Source organism: Ambystoma mexicanum, chromosome 3q, assembly GCF_040938575.1.
Source record: "Ambystoma mexicanum isolate Mex_15411 chromosome 3q, UKY_AmexF1_1, whole genome shotgun sequence".
NCBI classification, from domain to species: domain Eukaryota; kingdom Metazoa; phylum Chordata; class Amphibia; order Caudata; family Ambystomatidae; genus Ambystoma; species Ambystoma mexicanum.
In genome coordinates, this window is record NC_090926.1 from 104,285,888 (window position 1) to 104,302,995 (window position 17,108).

Here is a 17,108-nt window from a genome sequence, read left to right on the forward strand (position 1 = left end):
AGACACTTTGACCCACACCAGACAGGAAGATAGGATGGGTGGGACTTAGTAGTACATGTTGTCACCCCTTACCTTTCCTGTTGCAAAGCTGTCTGGTTATGACCTGACGCATAACAGAAGAGTGTTCCTGGGGATCCAGGATTGGTTCATTAAGGTAAGCTTAGCCTGCATCAATCACTGTGGCCCATTTGGCTTTACAAGAGGGTTGAGCCCCTCTTTTGGCAGATCATACGATGAATTCGAAAGGAGTAAAAAGGACTGATTTGAACCCTGGCTGAAGGTACAGTCTGCCTTACAGCTTCTGCCAGTGAAGGAAGGCCAGAAATTCCAAGAGGGAAGTAAAATCCCTCCCCAAAACATCTCCCAGGGAACAGAGGGAGATACCAGACTCAGAGGACCCGTCCATCAGCTCCAGAAGCGGTACCCAACCTACACTCATCATGCCCTGCTAGAGACACACATGACAGTATAAGGTAAGGAATCTAACACCAGATACAGGCAACAACATCTGGTAAGGAACCGAGAGCAAAGCACAAGTAACAGCATAAGGCAAGGAACCTAAAACCAGGTACAATTAACAGCATAAGGTAAGGAACCTTACACCAGGCACAAGCGGCAGCATATAGTAAGGTACCTGAAAACAGGCAAACGTAATTCCATAAGGTGCCAAACCTAGAGCTAGGCACAGTGCAACTATGGCCTCCTTTATTTATCCAAACTGGAGTGGGAGTGGGAGGAATTGTACCATCCACACGGTGGGTGTGCGCTAGCCTGGGCTTGTTTGAATTTTTAAATCAAATTGAATGATGGTAGATCAACCTTCAGACAATGTGTGGGGCTAATCTGCACACATTTTCCTATGCTCACTGCACGACATACACATAGACCCGTGTACTCGGGGTGGACACAGCATTGAAGCACCGCCCTCCCCCATGTCATACTTAGTTCAAATATTACAGCCAAGAGTACATCAAGGCATCTCAGAAGGTGAAAGGAAAAACCATCCTCATGCAATGGCTAACCTAATTAACTAACAAAGACTCCATGGATCCGCCCTTTCCTTTGTTAGCTGCTGGTGTCAGCCTCTCATACTAATCAGATTTAATTCAAATAGGCTCACGTGAGGCCTGGTCACAGGACTAACAAGGGATAGGGAAAACTCCAACACACTTTTATATGCACTGTGTTAACCCGAAGCCAGCTCCCACCTCTCAGTATCAAGAGCAGTGATCTGTCATGTCTACAACAGTTGAGTACAGTAGTCATCTCTGCAGGGGGATCCCATTCAGAAGGTACGAGTATGTAGATTGGCGCAGACCAAAAGTCTGGTCCCGCTGCATCTTCAAGGGAGACCTGCAGCTTTAATCAGGAACCACAGACAGCCCAATTAACTAGAAAGACCCTTTGATTCACAACAGACATGAAGATGGGTGGATCAAACATGTGTTCACCCCTTTATTTTTTCGGTTGCAAAACACTCTGGTTATGACCTCATGCATAGATTGTTGGTGGGGACCCAGCATTGGTTCATTAAGGTAGGCTTAGCCTACACCAATTACTGGGTCCCATTTGGCTTTAAAATAGAATTGAGCCCCTCTTTTGGGCAGATCATCTGAAGACTTTACCAGGAGTAACAGGGAAAACTCATTTGAACCCTGGCTAAAGGTTCAGTCTGCCTTACAGCTTCCGCCAGTGAAGGAAGGCCAGAATTTCCAAAGACGGAAGCAAGATACCTCTCTTTAACATCTTTCAGGGAGCAGAGGGAGATACTGAATCCAGAGGATGCTGCAGCAGCTCCATAACCGGTACCCAGCCAGCACCCAGTGTGCCCTGCTAAGCTCTGCAGTAAGCTTCCCAGGTGGGAAGTGCCAGAGAGTCTCTGAACCAAATCAAGGACAAGGCAGTTTCCTGCCACACTCTCCTCTGCTTTTGGCCATTTGGCTTAAAGGTCGACACAAGCCCAGTGAAGTAGCTAGGAGGAGTGTATCGTCAAGTATCAACCAGCGTCTGCCCATTTTTGAGCCAGTCGAGCCCCTTGAGCTGCAACCGACTGCAATGCTTACTGCTGTCACACCGCAGTCGCTAACGTCGTCCGAGACGCCTCAATCAATGCTTTAGACACACCAACCAGCACTGAGACAACGATTCCTGAACCCAAGCTGCTGTGTAGGCCAGCCTGCAGCCGTCCATCTAGCCTCACTCGCGGAACTACCTGCCGCCTTAAACACGCAGCTGTCTCCCATCTTGAACTCTGTCGCAGAAGCTGCAAAGTGCCCTGAAATGTACTCTACACTGTCGAGCACCAAGAACCTCTGCAAGATACAAGGTACATTGTTGTTCTGTCCTCCTAGTCCTTCTCCGAAGGCTCCTAGTGACATTATCCGACACATTACTCCCTTTGTGTTGAAACAACATATCATTGAACTAATGTGATTATTTACTTTACTGACTACCCTCCTGTCAGTATCCAGAGAGCCTCACCTTTCCTTCTTGAAACTGTCTGTCCTCTGCATTCCTTTACAGGGTGGGTTGTATTTTGTAATGTGCTATAACTGTCTGTTGTGATAATAATAAAGTAGATATTTGTATTCAACCTTGACTGGACAGTCCCTTTTATCATTGGGTAATAATTGGATTTTCGCTGTGTTGCAACTAACCAATTATCCACGACCTTGCAGGAATAAGCCTGCCATTTGGTCCATGCTACCAAAATTGGACATAAGAGGTTTATAATTTACTTGTGTTTCCAATCTTTGTTGGATCCCTTCTGGTGTACTAGATGTGTGAGGCTGATTGATGGTTTAGAAACCGATATTCATCCCTTGACCACTGGTGCCCCGGAAGTTGATTCGTCTCCATGAGCCCTGTTGAAGATTAGTTGGCTCAATAGATTTCGATATTATTAAGCATAAATCACTGAACATTTCACCATGGTTTATTGATGACTTAAATACCATTTCTTAGTCACATTAGTTTAACTAAGTATTGAAAACATATTTTAAAGGAAACACATTGTTTAAAAACGGGTGATTCCTTAACTTACACATCTCCTTAAACTTCCCCTTCCTTTACCACATACCTGTGCTCAAATTGTGTATGAGGAAGCCCCTGTCGCGCCGGCCCGACTCTATCACACACCTTGTCACTTTTGTAAATGTGGTCATCCATTCATGCACTTGAGTCCTCTACCAATTTACCTTTAAACTGACTGGGTCTTTTCTTGTTGTGTTTACTTTTTTAGAGTTTAAATGCATTTTTGGGAAAATTCAAGATTTGGGGCTCTCTAGACTCAGCACTATTTTTACTGACTACCTTAAACTGTGCATACTTAAGTCTACATTTTATTACAATACTCATCCAATTATAATGACGAAATGGATCTGTATGCATGATTAAAGTCAGCTGAATATTATATGCCTGGTCATGATAAAGCAGTCTTTTTTTTCCATGATTCCGGACAACTTATTCCGGTTTTCTATCCTGCCACGCGGCCTTCCTGTAATGCACCCCTTCTATAAATAATCTCTCTCATCTCCCTCTCTTGATGAGGGGAGCCTCAGGTTGGCGAGGTTCCTGGTCCTCTTGAAAGGCGTGCTAACCAAAAGCAACGCATCTTGTTCCCGCTTTACCTAAAGCCACCATTGTCAGGTTTCTGATACTCACAGATGTGTCCTTTGGTGTTCAGGTAGGGGTTAACAGGTCATGTTTTCCTTTTGAAAAAATACCGCGAATATTGTATTATTTGGGCCTATCGGCACTCGAGGGCAGTTAGATTAAGGGCATACGGCTGATTTAAAATGTATAGTTTACTTGAAATCTGAAGGAAAGGTGAGGATGGAAGGCCCTCGTGCCGGCACAATGATGCAGTAATACACATCTTACACTTGATAGCATCTCTTGTGTTTTTATCAAGCATCTACAGTGACCAATCGGCCGTGAATCATCAGTATGCATTTTGCCACAGCACTTTACAGGAAGTTAGTTGTGATATGAGACCCACCTCATTTGGGTCCCCTTCACACCTGACATTGAGGCAGCTAAATTAATCCCTACCCCAGACGGCCAGAGACAGCTCAATGCTGGTAACATAGACCTTATGGGCAGATGGACTTAGACATCTGTCGGTGTCCATGATCTCTGATCTCCCTATTGAAGCGAAGGAAAACGTTAAGGATCTGCCTACTTTTCTCAAGTCTGAGCTCTCAGTTGCCTAACAAGTCCGTCCCACCATCGACACAGTCTTTTTTACCAACTTCAGCAGCTGAGGCATCTTCTGTGCTTTTTGGTACCTGAGCCTGACACAGCATTCATTTTGAAAACCCTCCAATACTTCACTTATATAATTGCAATGCCATCCATGTTTTTATGTCTTCAAGATTATCACAGTAATTGCCATTGGTGCAAATTCGCTCTGGATTTTGGGGGCGTTGTGGAGGGGTCGTGTCTCTGTTTTGAGAGGATCCTTGCTCTGTGCCACTGTTAAAGCTCAAATGAATGTCAAAGGTTGTGGCCGAGTGCACCCGTGCCTTTTTCGCAGGGCCCCTGGTTATCAGAAAAGCCTGCACTCATTTCCCATACTTCCATGCACGCCACTCACTGCAGTGATGAGGGACGGGTTCACTTTCCTAGTTTAGGAGGCCAGACTGCACCTGAGAGGATTTTGCATTCATTTGAGGACCTTCAACTCTGCAATAGTCCCTTACTATCCCTGTCGCTTAACTGTTTTAATTGTGTTTGCATAATAGACCAGCGGCAGAGCCTGGCGTTTCAGTACTGAGTTCAAACCAATACTTGTTCCGTTTCTGATCCAAAACGGCCGGAAGTGCACCTTCATCCTTACCTGAAGCGCCACCTCCAGTTTAAGTGTGGGACTGCATTGCTCTCCCTGTGCCCTTCAATTCTGAACGCATGTATCTCCACATACTGAGACCACACAGCTCTGACAGGGCATGCACCTCCACCCTGCCCTGGAGCCCTTCTTAGTGTTGTCATTTGGAGAGTACACATCTCCTCTAGTGCACCTCAACCTGGACCCCCTGCATCACCCTGGTGTTTCAATAGCAAAGGTACACGCATCTCTGCCAGGGGGCTGCCACCCTGACCTTCAGCATCTGCCGGTGTTCAGTACTGAGAAAAACAGCCGGCTCGCAAAAGTCAACCTGTTCACTTCCGGTTCAGGTTCGTCATAACCTATCAACCGGAATACAATGCAAATCCCCCCATACACGCTCATGTGCATTCTCTGTAGTATGTAGATCTATATTGACGCTTGTGCAGGAGTACATTCAACAAAATCAATGTATTGAAAATGACACAACTATTTTTCTAAACGTATTGTGTGTTTCATATCTACCAAGGAACACATTTCATGTCACCTCTGTATTATATTTCTTGGAACATCAATCTCCCCCCAGTCCCGGCTGTGAAGACTCAGTACAGCGTAATGAAACACAGCTCCAGTCTCTGACCAGAGATCAGACGGAGCGCCGGATCGTCCTACACATCCGAACAAAAGGCAGACGTGGGCAGATCCTTTTGAATCCAACATTCGGGACCTCCCCAGCACGCCACTTTACAGCCACTCGGCGTACAGCAGTAACAAACCACCATATTGGGGTGGGTTTGCAGCAATACCTAAAGGGAACTCCACTCCGTGGCTCCATGAAGAAGGCTGTGATCCATCAAAGCCGAAACGTCCTGGGACCCCGCCACCATCCTGGTGGGCAGGGATCCCCTTGAATCTTAGTTAAGATCCATTTCAGAGACGTCGAACAATATAAAATCAGAATGTATTAGTAGGTAACATGATACCTTCATACTACTGTTATATTTTGGATTAATGGCAATATACAGCTCATGCTTGTATGAACTGACTTTACTTTCTGTTTCATGCCTTGCATCTTTATTGTTTTATACTTTATTGTCTATTAGGGGTGAAATATGTGCAAACCCCCCTGTTTTGTATGATATTTACAAGTTTTCATAAATTGTTTAAAGAAACAAGGACAAGCCACTTAATAAAAGCTTGTCTTGCATAAACTTATGACCTTGTACATGTGGATGATTATTGTTGGTTTTCATGTACTGCTATCTTTGGTAACTGTACAAATTGCGACACCCAAAGATAGGATACTGTCTTTAAACTTATACTGCAAAAAATATATTGTAGTCAGCTTAGACTTCCCCAGTCAGGACAATCCCCTCTTGTTGTACGCATGTGAAGACTCTGGTAGGCACTTAACCTCTTGAGTGACCAACCTGAGGTCAAGGCAAGCACAGGTGGGCGGCCAGCAAAGGGAAAGAAACGTCAGTCGGCTTCGCTCCCTCTAGACTCTGGTTCACAACTCATGTCTTCTAACGTGCATTATTCTAAAGAAAATTGTTTTGTTATTTTAATTGCATTAATTTATCAATATAACCCTGCACACATATCAATATGAATATATAGTTTAGAATGTGAGATTGCATTTGTAGGGGCTTCTTGCTGGTTTATTACTTGTTCAGTATCGAGGCAACATAGCTCTATCAATGGATCTCGATCCAGAACTGTATCTCCTTTCGGAGGTTCAGCACTGAGGCTACACAGCTCTTACAGTGCACCTCAATTCTGACCTGCAGCTCCCCGAGGCCACACTGTTCTTGCAGTGAGCCTCGATCCTGAACTGGAGCTATTTTTGCTGTTACAGCACTGAGGCTACACAGCTCTTGCAGTGCACCTCAATCCTGATTTCAGCTCCCCTTTGAGATTACTAATGAGGCTACACAGCTCTTGCAGTGCACCTCAATCCTGACCTGCAGCTCCCCTTTGAGTTTCAGGAATGAGGCCACACTGTTCTTGCAGTGAGCGACGATCCAGAACTGGAGCAACTTTTGCTGTTTCAGCACTGAGGCTACACAGCTCTTGCAGTGCACCTCTCTATCCTGACCTGCAGCTCTAACTCTACTTTTGGCTTTTGAGTTCTGAGATGGTTCTGGAAGTGCGCCTTCAGGCTGCCTCGGGACAGCGCCTGCCCTGCACGCTGCTTGACACAGTCCAGGCTCCCTGTGACAGCAGGCGGGGTCCGAGGCGCCCCTTCTCGCCAGACATAATACCCCGGCCTTAAAGCGCATTAGCCCAATCCCTTCCTTCATCGGTTTACCTCCCGCGCATCCGCTCAGAGGAAGCAGAGCAAACATGGGCTGGGGAACGCACCCTTAGCGAGGTGTAACAGCGGATAACAGGTGCTTGGGCTATCAAGCAGGCCTATCATTGTAATCTGTGTCTCAGGCATTTTACAGCTGGGGATTAGAATGGTATGTTAATGGGCAGCGATGGGTAGTAAGACGGACACGTTTATAAGGAAAATAGCAACATTTTGCATTTTTTTTTTAAAAAAGGGCCTGTAATGATTCTCAAACCTGACCATGAGATTAACAGTCATTGGGGGAGGGAGTGGGGAGTGAGGTTTCTGAACATTAGAGGCATGCCTCTTTTAGTGTATGCCCCTCCCCCATATGAAAGAGCCAATGCCCTGTTTGCTGTTGAGTCCAGTTTTAAAGAGCCGGTACCTTCTGTACTATACACTCCACATTAAAAGCCACTGGCCGGATACATACAGATATTTCCTTTTGAGTCTGTGCTTCATAGCTCAGTGTAGGGACTCGCCTTACAGAGCCACTGTCCTGTATAATGTTGTATCCATAGGGGTTTGTTGGGCGTGATCTATGTATGAAAGGGCTGCGGTTAGGCATGTCTAGGTATTGAGGCCTGATATCGATTTCCAGGGCCTGCGTTTGATGGGATATTCGTATGTGCGACTAGTAATGTCTGCCCGAGCGGGATCATTAGGGCTGGAGGTCAATCTTCTTAAAAACGGATCAGATGTGCCTGAGGTCATTCTGTGCCTGGAACTCATTATTATTACATAAGGCTCTGAGGTGCTGCGGCGTGTCCTAGCCTTGGCCCAGCATCATCGCACGGTATAGATGTAGGATGGCTCGACAGGGCCCATGTTCACATGTAAATGGGGTTGTAAGACATTGCATTCCTCCAAATACATTTGTGAGGGAAGATCTCTTGCCTGAGTTTCTGTTTATTGGCCCCTCTGAACTCTCCGGTTACTTGACTCCAACCGTCGTCTCCCTGTCTGTGATCTCGCTTGGACGTCTTAGACCAGTTGAATTAAGTATTATGCCACCCTCAGCCAGCATTAAGCAGAGACTTTGGGTGCATGTTCTTGGATCGCTCTACAGTGGGCAGCAGTTATCTGTCTCTTTCTGGTCTTTGGATTGTCATTCACCCCTATTAATTTGATGGTACTACCCGTCCCTTATTTGCCTGCCCTATATCAGGGCTCCATCTTCCTTGCTGCATGCTTGTTCAGGCTTCCCTAATGGGGCCGCTCATACTTGAATAGAATTGTGTGAATGTTAGCACCTGCCACACTTGAACTATGTTGTGGACATTGGCATGGGCCTAGACCGGATGGAGTTGTGAATGATGGCAGGTGCCGCCCCTCGGCGTAAGTGCAAGCGTTGGCATGTGCCACGCTTCGAAGGGACTGGAGCGGTAGCCTGCATGAGATGATGAACGCCGACCTCTGCCACATATGGATGGAGTAGCTTTGGCTAACCAATGCAGTGCACCGACTGGACTGGGAATGCTAGCGCAGACTTGAAGGGACCCACAAACGCCTGCCTGCCCCGCATACAGACAGGTCTGACGTAGGTGGCCGGGGCCAAACCTGGGCAAGATTATGAATGTGAGTGGACATCGTGTGTGAAAGGGACTGTGAGTGTCGGACGGTCCCAGATCTGGACAGAGACGCAGAGATGCTCGCGCTCCCCACTTGGAGAGAATACGGAAGTTTAGTACCTCGCTTCCAGACAGCAATGCCAATTAACCAATCCACTAACAATTTCACCCCTCTGCATACATCTCTCAAACTCCAACCAAACACAACCACAAGCCTACAACACAACAATCCGCACAAACCTCCCTACACTGCAACAACACAACAAACCACACATAGACTTGCACAACAGCACACAACGACTACCAACCGGAAAACACCCCAAGCCCAGCAAACAGAGTTACCGGGCTGCGGCCGCCAACAGCGCATCACCGCTCTCTTGCACTTTTCCAGGTTATTCCCACTAACACACCCCCTCATCTCCCCTCATTTTTTTCAGAGCCGCCAGAGCACCAGGGGACCACCCCGGTGGTGATAGTGCGCGGTAAAAATATCCTTTAACATTAACATCTTCTCCACTGATGCTTGAAACCGTCCTTCCCTCTTGATGTCTTCCTCTTTCTCCCTCCCCTGCTCCATCTAGGAGTTTCCTGGTTGCTAGTTATGGAGGGATCATTCAAGTCTCCTCAGTATGTGTTCTACACCAGTTCATTTGTTTTGAAGTTTTCCAACATATGTAATAGCAACGGCACATGTGTTGGTGGGTGTGTGTGTGTGTGTGTGTGTACGTATCTAGACCCTATCCAAAGAGCGCAGGAAATATTTCTGTTTTCAACAGCTTTCCGTGCTTCAGATATCTACATACAGAAATCTCCAGTATCCACTCCTTCCATAAACTAGGACCCTGAGATGCCAGTGTCAACCGCCCAACTTTACCTTTTGAACATATACTCCTCACCATCATTATCCATCAGTAATGAAAGAGATGAACATAGAAAGAGGACAATGGCTGGAACAGTCTCGGGGTCACGTGTGCAGGCTCCAGGTTTGATTGGGCTTGCGCCTTGAAACACTTGTGTATAGGTACGTTATAAATGCCATATCATATCAAGTTCAAATTAATAAAAGCGATGCTCCTATTCGGACAGTGATAAACTATCCCCACCTCCTCCCAGCAACATCTTAGTAAACAACTGAAAAACAAAACTTAGCATAACTTAGCATTACTTAACACCCTTAATGCGTAATCAATGTACCTAATATAGGATGATGCTCATCAGATAGAAACAGCACACTTTCACCTGTGCATTGTGCCTGATCCTGCCCGACATCTGGACATTAACTTGTGGTGGTACAGTGGACTTTTTCTGCAGATGGTGCAGCTTTCAGGTGTCAAAACCATCAAAGGATCAGACTAAGCCACTGGCCGCCAGGGCCTTCGGGTATGGTCTTTTGTCATGTTTTGACACCCTTTTCTCCCTAGCACTGTTCAGGCACAGTAGACACCTCCCAATTGCATAGACCGGGAAAAAACGTAGAACTTTATTTGTCGGACCAAGTCCAGAGAATATTCGTCGATATACCAGTGCTGTGAGATGCCAGGCTCCTGGAAAAGGAATACTGTCCCTATCCACCTGTAGGTGGAAGTTGGAGGCCTTTACACCTCTGACACCTGTCTCTGAAAGCAGGGATATTTTTCGGAAGCAAAATACACCGGCTGAAAAGATGTGCAAGTCTTAACTACACACTCCTCGATTTTTCACCCGTATAGTGCTAGCTTGCATTCCCTCATCTGGATGTACTCACCACTCAGGCAGTCAATGATGTAGTCTCACTTGCACATATGCCCAGGATGTTCAGGAACAATCATCTCGGCAGTGGTGGCACACATCTGGAAATCCAGAGGGTGTGCTGGTCCATATATCATATATTGGAGAAGAGAGGGGGTGATAGATAGCCCCGGTGGAATGCCACAGCTGAGTGGATCAATCTTTGGAAGAAAACTGCTCATTTGTATCTGTTGGATCCAACTGGCTAAAACTCAACCCCACGCCCCTCGCCAATGACCCAATGGCTCACTGCTGATGCTTCAATGCCATCCAGTTATTTACCTGGAGAGACACGATGAAAACTTTGCAGCCCATTGGTTACTGGCTGGATGGAAGCTGGCCACTAATTTGCTCCCCTGGTCATGGTTCTAAAACAACATACAGTACGAATCCAGAAATGTCCTTATATTTTGAAAGTCTATGTTAAACCACCTTTTTAAACGGAAGATCTATTATGGGGTGATGTAATGGCCATCGTTCTGTCTTTGAGGGCGGAGTGATGGAGTGTGACCCAGTGGTCTCTTTGTAATGCCGATCTTTTCTAATCTGCTCAAGATTATGTAATGGTCGATGCTGTCAAGGGCTGCTGTCAGATCCAAAGAGATCAGGTCCAAAACAGCAGCTCACGACCTGAGCCCTCAGGCCGTCCCGTATGGCTTCCACCATTGATGGCATGCGTGTCTTGGGGAGGGGGCTGTGGAGCCAGCTGGTTCAGGGTGGTGATGGTGGTTTGCAGTTTTGCGTCCAGAATTCGCTGTCTGATGGGGTCACCATTTGCTTGACCACAGGTAGGTAAAAGAGACTTGCATGAGCATGGAACTAGAAGGTGTACTATGGCTGACCACTTTTTGGAAGTCTTCCATAGATAATTTGGTCAAATAATTAATGATATAAATGTAGTGCGAGCTTCAGCATACATCAGTGAAATGTTTTCTTGAAACAATAGTTGTAGGGCATCGCAGGGCGCGCGTGACGGGGACCAGATGCACAATTTTCCTCTGGGGTTGACTCAACATGTCTAGTCTATCAATCAGTAGACACAGTGACCCAGCTAGAGCAGTAATGCTTTTCCTAGTATCTAACATTTTCCTAAATACTCTCTGGCGACAGCTCTGCGTTATTCGAAATTTAAAGGAGGGTAATATGTGTGCCTCCACCGCTGCTTTGTAGTTCTATGGCCCCATTGAAGGAGGTTTAGCTTGATTGGGGTACAGACTCATTGCATCAGGCATTGATTGAATTACCAAGGACTCTCAGAGCAAGCAATAGTTTGGTTGAGCCACAGCCTCTCTTAACAAAGTATTGCTTGATTGGTCAAAGGCTTCTCTGAGCAAAGTAATGCTTGATTGGGGCAAATTATCCATAAACAAGTTTTTGCTTGATTGGGCCTTACAGTTTGGGGATGTAATGATCTACATTTTAAGCCAATTAGACGAGTTCAAGGGCAGACTGAACATGTTCCCACATGGCGCCTGGATTATCAGGAACAAAGGTTGCTAAAGAGTTCTGTAACTGTTCCAAAATGACGTCTATAGAAAAACAGATTCCACCCTATTTTAACAATCATGGCTGCTGTCTGTGGTTCCTTGTTGAGTTGTTGGATATGCCAACAAAGCAAATAACATAGTAGTCCACATGCCTCAGAGCCAAGAGGGATGCATGTGGCATAAGACTGTGTCCACCTGTTCCAAGTCACATGTAGTCTATCATCGCTAAAATCAGCCAGAAACACAGGCATGCAATGCTTTTAATGAGTGAGTGATGGGAATGACACAGGCGAGTTACCTATAGCATATCTCTCATGGGCATGTCATTATACGTAGATCCATATTGATGACATGGGATACATACGTGGTAACATGGTGTGCTAGCGGCACAGTAGGTCACCCCAAATCCTCACAATGCTGTCACAAGTGCAAGTGGAGGGGCTGGGGGCTCCCCTGCTTCTGCATCAGTAATGGAATGCCTTTACGCACAGATACCAATTTGGGACTATGGTGCAGCCACAGTGACCTCGCTGCCCGGCACACAAGGACACACCGACGGGGCCTGCTGTCCCCACACTCTCAGAGCGAGTGGCATTTGCCTTTCAGTGCATGTCATGTGCAAGTGCCGCACTGCATGGGCGTGTCCCGCTCGCAGCCCTCGGACTTGAGCACAAGTGGGCTCATGGCGTCCTGCAACCATGCAACCTCATACTTGAACCTCCCCGTGGGTTCTGCCAGTCTGCTTCCGCCGGCCTTCTCCTATGCTTCAAATCTTTTTAATCTCAGGGACTCCGTTTGCTGGGCTCCTAAAATGAGAGCTTTAATGTTTCCCCATGCACGGGAAGGTTATCCAGTCCCTTTTCTCTCCCTCTTTGAATTCTGGGAATTGTATTTGTTTCTTTCCCATTTTAAATTGACGAAAACTGCAAGTCCCAGAATCCCAAGTTAAAACAGCACTACGTAGCCATGTGGTGCCTGGATACATGTGTGTCCATACTGGCTTGCATTGGAAATGCCACTCAGGCTAATGCAGGAATGACCACTTACGAAAGCACAACTACGTTGCTGCCTGTCAGACCTCTATCTGATTTGAAATGTAAAAGCCTAAAGCTAGTTTCCCTGAGATGGATATTAGCGGCTGGTGTTAGTCTCTCTCTGAGGTGAATTATTAGTGCTTGTGTTAGTTACTTTCTGAGGCCAGTTATATGTGCATGGCCTTAAACCATGGGCCTGCAATCTTTGGTTCTCCAGACGTTTTGGACTACAACTCCCATCAGCCTTTGCCAGCTTAGTCAATTGTGAGGGATCATGGGAGCCGTGGTCCAAAACATCTGGCGAGCCACACGTTGCAGACCACTGCCTTAAACATTGCCTGCGTTGGGTTTCTGGTAATGTGGGCACATACATTATGCATCAGGCAGATATTTCAGGTGGGATGTTAATATCTGAATTTCGTATCTGCCCCCTATGTGCTCAATGAGAACTGGGGTTAATCTCACACGGAAGTGGAATGACAGTGGCGAAGGTTGATTCATTTGGATGTGAGAGATTTTAGTGACGTCATATCTGCTTGAGATTCTTCAGACTCGCATGGCTGTCGCGTTGTTCTCGCCTCCAATGTTCTATGCATTTTGACTTCCTGGGCCTACTGGTCATTGAAGATTCTCTCAAGCAGAGGCTTTTGCCACACCACACTCATACATCTGGGCATACGTATAACTGGCACAAACTGCTGGTGTCCTGACATCATCAGGAATAGGCCATTCACGTCTGGCCACAAGCACACATTGAATGGATAGTTTTCATCTGATAAGTCCGAGGGAGTTAAATGATGATTTTCGATTCTCCTTAATGTGCACCATCCATACCACAGGTCATTCTTAGGAGATGGGCTCTCACGTTGTTGGCAAACATTGAAACTCTTGTGATTTCACCGTAAATTATTAAGGATAATCCAAAGGTGGACTGGGAGTAATTCGACCACCTGCACAGTGGGTTTGCGCTCACCTGGGCTTTTTTGAAATTTTATATGAAATTGAGTGATGGTAGAACAACCTCTGGAAAATGTGTGGGGCTAATCCGCACACATTTTCCTGCGCTCGCTGCATGACATACACACAGACGGTGCACTCTGGGTGGACACAGCCTACAGGCACAGTCCTCCCTGTCATATTTAGTTGGGATCTGACAGGTGGAGTACATGATGCATCTCAGAAGGGGAGGGCCAAAACCTTCCTCCTGCCATGGCCAGCCTAATTAACTTTCACGGCTCCATGGATCCGCCCTGTCCGTTTGTTTACCATCTGCAGATGGTGGCAGCAATTAACATAATTAATATACTAACATAGTATTTTTCAGACAGGCCCGCATGGGACAGTTAACAAAGGAGACTGAAAAACTCAACAGCCTTTGATATGCACTGTGTCAACATGAAGCCAACTCCCACCTCTTAGTATCAATGGCAGTGACTTGTCATGTCTGGAGCTATGTATTTACAGTAGTTATCCTCCAGAGGGACCCCATTCAGAAGGTATGAGTATGTGGTTTGGCAGAGACCAAAGGTCTGGTCCCGCTGCAACTTTAAGGGAGACCTGCTACTTAATTCATTAACCACAGAGAGACCCTTTGATCAACAACAGACAGAAAGATGGGTGGGATTTAGTATTACATAATTTCACCCCTTTACCTTTTCTGTTGCAAAGCACTCTGGTTATCACCTCACACATACAGGAGATTGTTGATGGGGACCCAGGATTGGTTCATTATGGTAGGCTTAGCCTACACCAATCACTGGGGCCCATTTGGCATTAAAAGAGGGTTGAGCCTCTCTTTTGGCAGATAATCTGAAAACTTCACAAGGAGTAACAAGAAGAACTCATTTGGACCATGGCTGAAGGTACCATCTGCCCTACAGCTTCTGCCAGGGAAGGAAGGCTAGGATTTCCAAAGATGGACGCAAGCTCCATCCCCTAAACATCTCCAAGGGAACAGAGGTAGATACTGAATCCAGAGGACCCTCCAGCAGCTCCATAGCTGGTACCCAGCCAGCACACAACATGTCCTGCTAGGCTCTGCAAGCAAGCTTCCTAGGTAGGAAATGCCAGATAGTCCATGAACCAAACCAAGGACAAGGCCCGTGCCTGCAATACTCTCCTTAGCTTTGGGCTGTCCACCTTAAAGGATAACACAAGCTCAGGGAAGAAGCTAGGAGGAGTGCATCGACAAGCATTAACCAGCGTCCGCCTTAAAGGACATGTTGCAAGCCATTCGAGCTCATTGGGGTACAACTGACTGCACCATTGACTGTTGTCATGCTGCAGTGGCTAACACCATCTGAGATACCTGGACCAGTGCTTCAGTCCTGCCAACCAGCACTCAGACAATAATTCCTGACCCCGAGTCGCCGAACATCCTGCCGCCTGATACCCGCAGCTGTCTCCCATCTTGAAGTCTGTTGCAGGAGCTGCAAAGTGACCAGAAACTTACTCGACCCTATCGAGCACCAAGAACCTCTACAAGCACAAGGCACGTTGTGGTTCTGCCCCCCGGTCCTTCTCCGAAGGCCCCTAGTGACATTTTGCGACCCATTGCTCCCTTTGTGTTGCAACCAAGTATTCTTGAACTATTGCAATTAATTACTTTACCGACTACCGTCCTATCAGTGTCAGAGTGCATCCTTTACCCTAATTGAAACTGTCTGTCCTTTGCATTCTTTTACAGGGTTTGTTGTATTTTGTGGTGTGCTAGAACTCTCTGTTGTGATACTAATAATGAAGATATTGTTTACCCAACCTTGACTGGACAGTCCCTTTTATCATTGGGTAATAATTGTATGTTCGTGTTGCAACTAACCAACGATCAATGACCTTGCTGAGATAAGCCTGCCGTTCCGTCCATGTTACCAAAATAAGATCAGGAGGTTTATAATTTGCCTGTGTTTCCAATCTCCTCGGATCCATTCTGGTGTACTAGAGGTGTGGGGCTGATTGATGGTTTAGAAACCGATATTCATTCCTGGACCTCTTGTGCCCTTAAAGTTGATTTGTCACGTGGACCCTCTGCTCTCCATGACTTGGGAGATAAAACAACTCAGCCAAATTTTACTGATAATGCCCAGCAAAGCAAACACCCATGCCTGAGCTTTCTTTTGGGACTCTTGTTCAGAAGGGAATTGCATTGCTTTTAATGCTGTTCTTGTGGGTTGTGCCACGTGATCAAAATTGGAAAAGGAGCGTCCTCCTCCTGCAGTGTGCAGGTAGCTATGACATGCTTGGTGAGCCTCCAACGTAGGCATCATCCCAAAGAACAGGTGAATACACCTATTCTTTTCTCAGTCGAGGTTATCTCACACTTTTGGCAAATGTGTTCAAGGGACTCTTAAGCACTAAACAGATGCACACATCCAGTGCAAGCTTGCCTTGTCTAGAACGTACAGATACACAGGCACCTGCAGGCCAAGCATCCCTCAAGCACAGGACCAGTGCAGCGCAGACCAGTGTTTGAAGTGTACGAAAAAAAGTATTGGAACTTTGTTCCCTGCTGGTCTGCCTTGCTCCCCACAAACCCCATTGCTGCGCTCCCTCTCACACACAATCCAAAACCCCAAACAAACGTGCCTGCTATTTATGGGAATGTGCAGTGCACTGAAGTACTAGCTTCAATTTCTTCCTACACTTTTATTTTAAAACTAAACAATTCCAGAACTGTTTCTTTTAAAAATAAAAGTATAGGAACAGTGAAACTTAAAAATAAAACATATGGGAGCACCGCTCCCGACCACTCCTGCCCACTTTGACCTCTGGCGCAGACAGTAGCAATGCAAGCATCCCTCATACAGAAAACAAGTGGAGCACTGGCAGCAGCAGTGCACAATCCCTTCATCGCGGGCAGCAACAGCTCCGTTATGCTGCCCACACTGTGAACAGGTCCAGCTTGCAGCACGTCATGCCTGTGGAACACACACACACACAGCAGTTTATATCATGGCGGAACTCCACTACCAGGAGCGAAGCCCACTGGCTACCTTTACAAGCCAGAATCATCTTCAAAACTCTCTGTCACCCATAAATGTCCTGCCAAGAAGGCACCCATATATCTCAACAACACCCTCACCCTGAACA

The 17,108-nt window shown here is 46.5% G+C and overlaps 1 protein-coding gene across 11 annotated transcripts in view; it reads left to right on the forward strand.

Annotated features, from left to right (window-relative positions):
- ZNF385A (zinc finger protein 385A) overlaps nt 1–17,108 on the forward strand; it is a 529,518-nt gene that overhangs the window by 377,080 nt on the left and 135,330 nt on the right. The window lies entirely within an intron of this gene.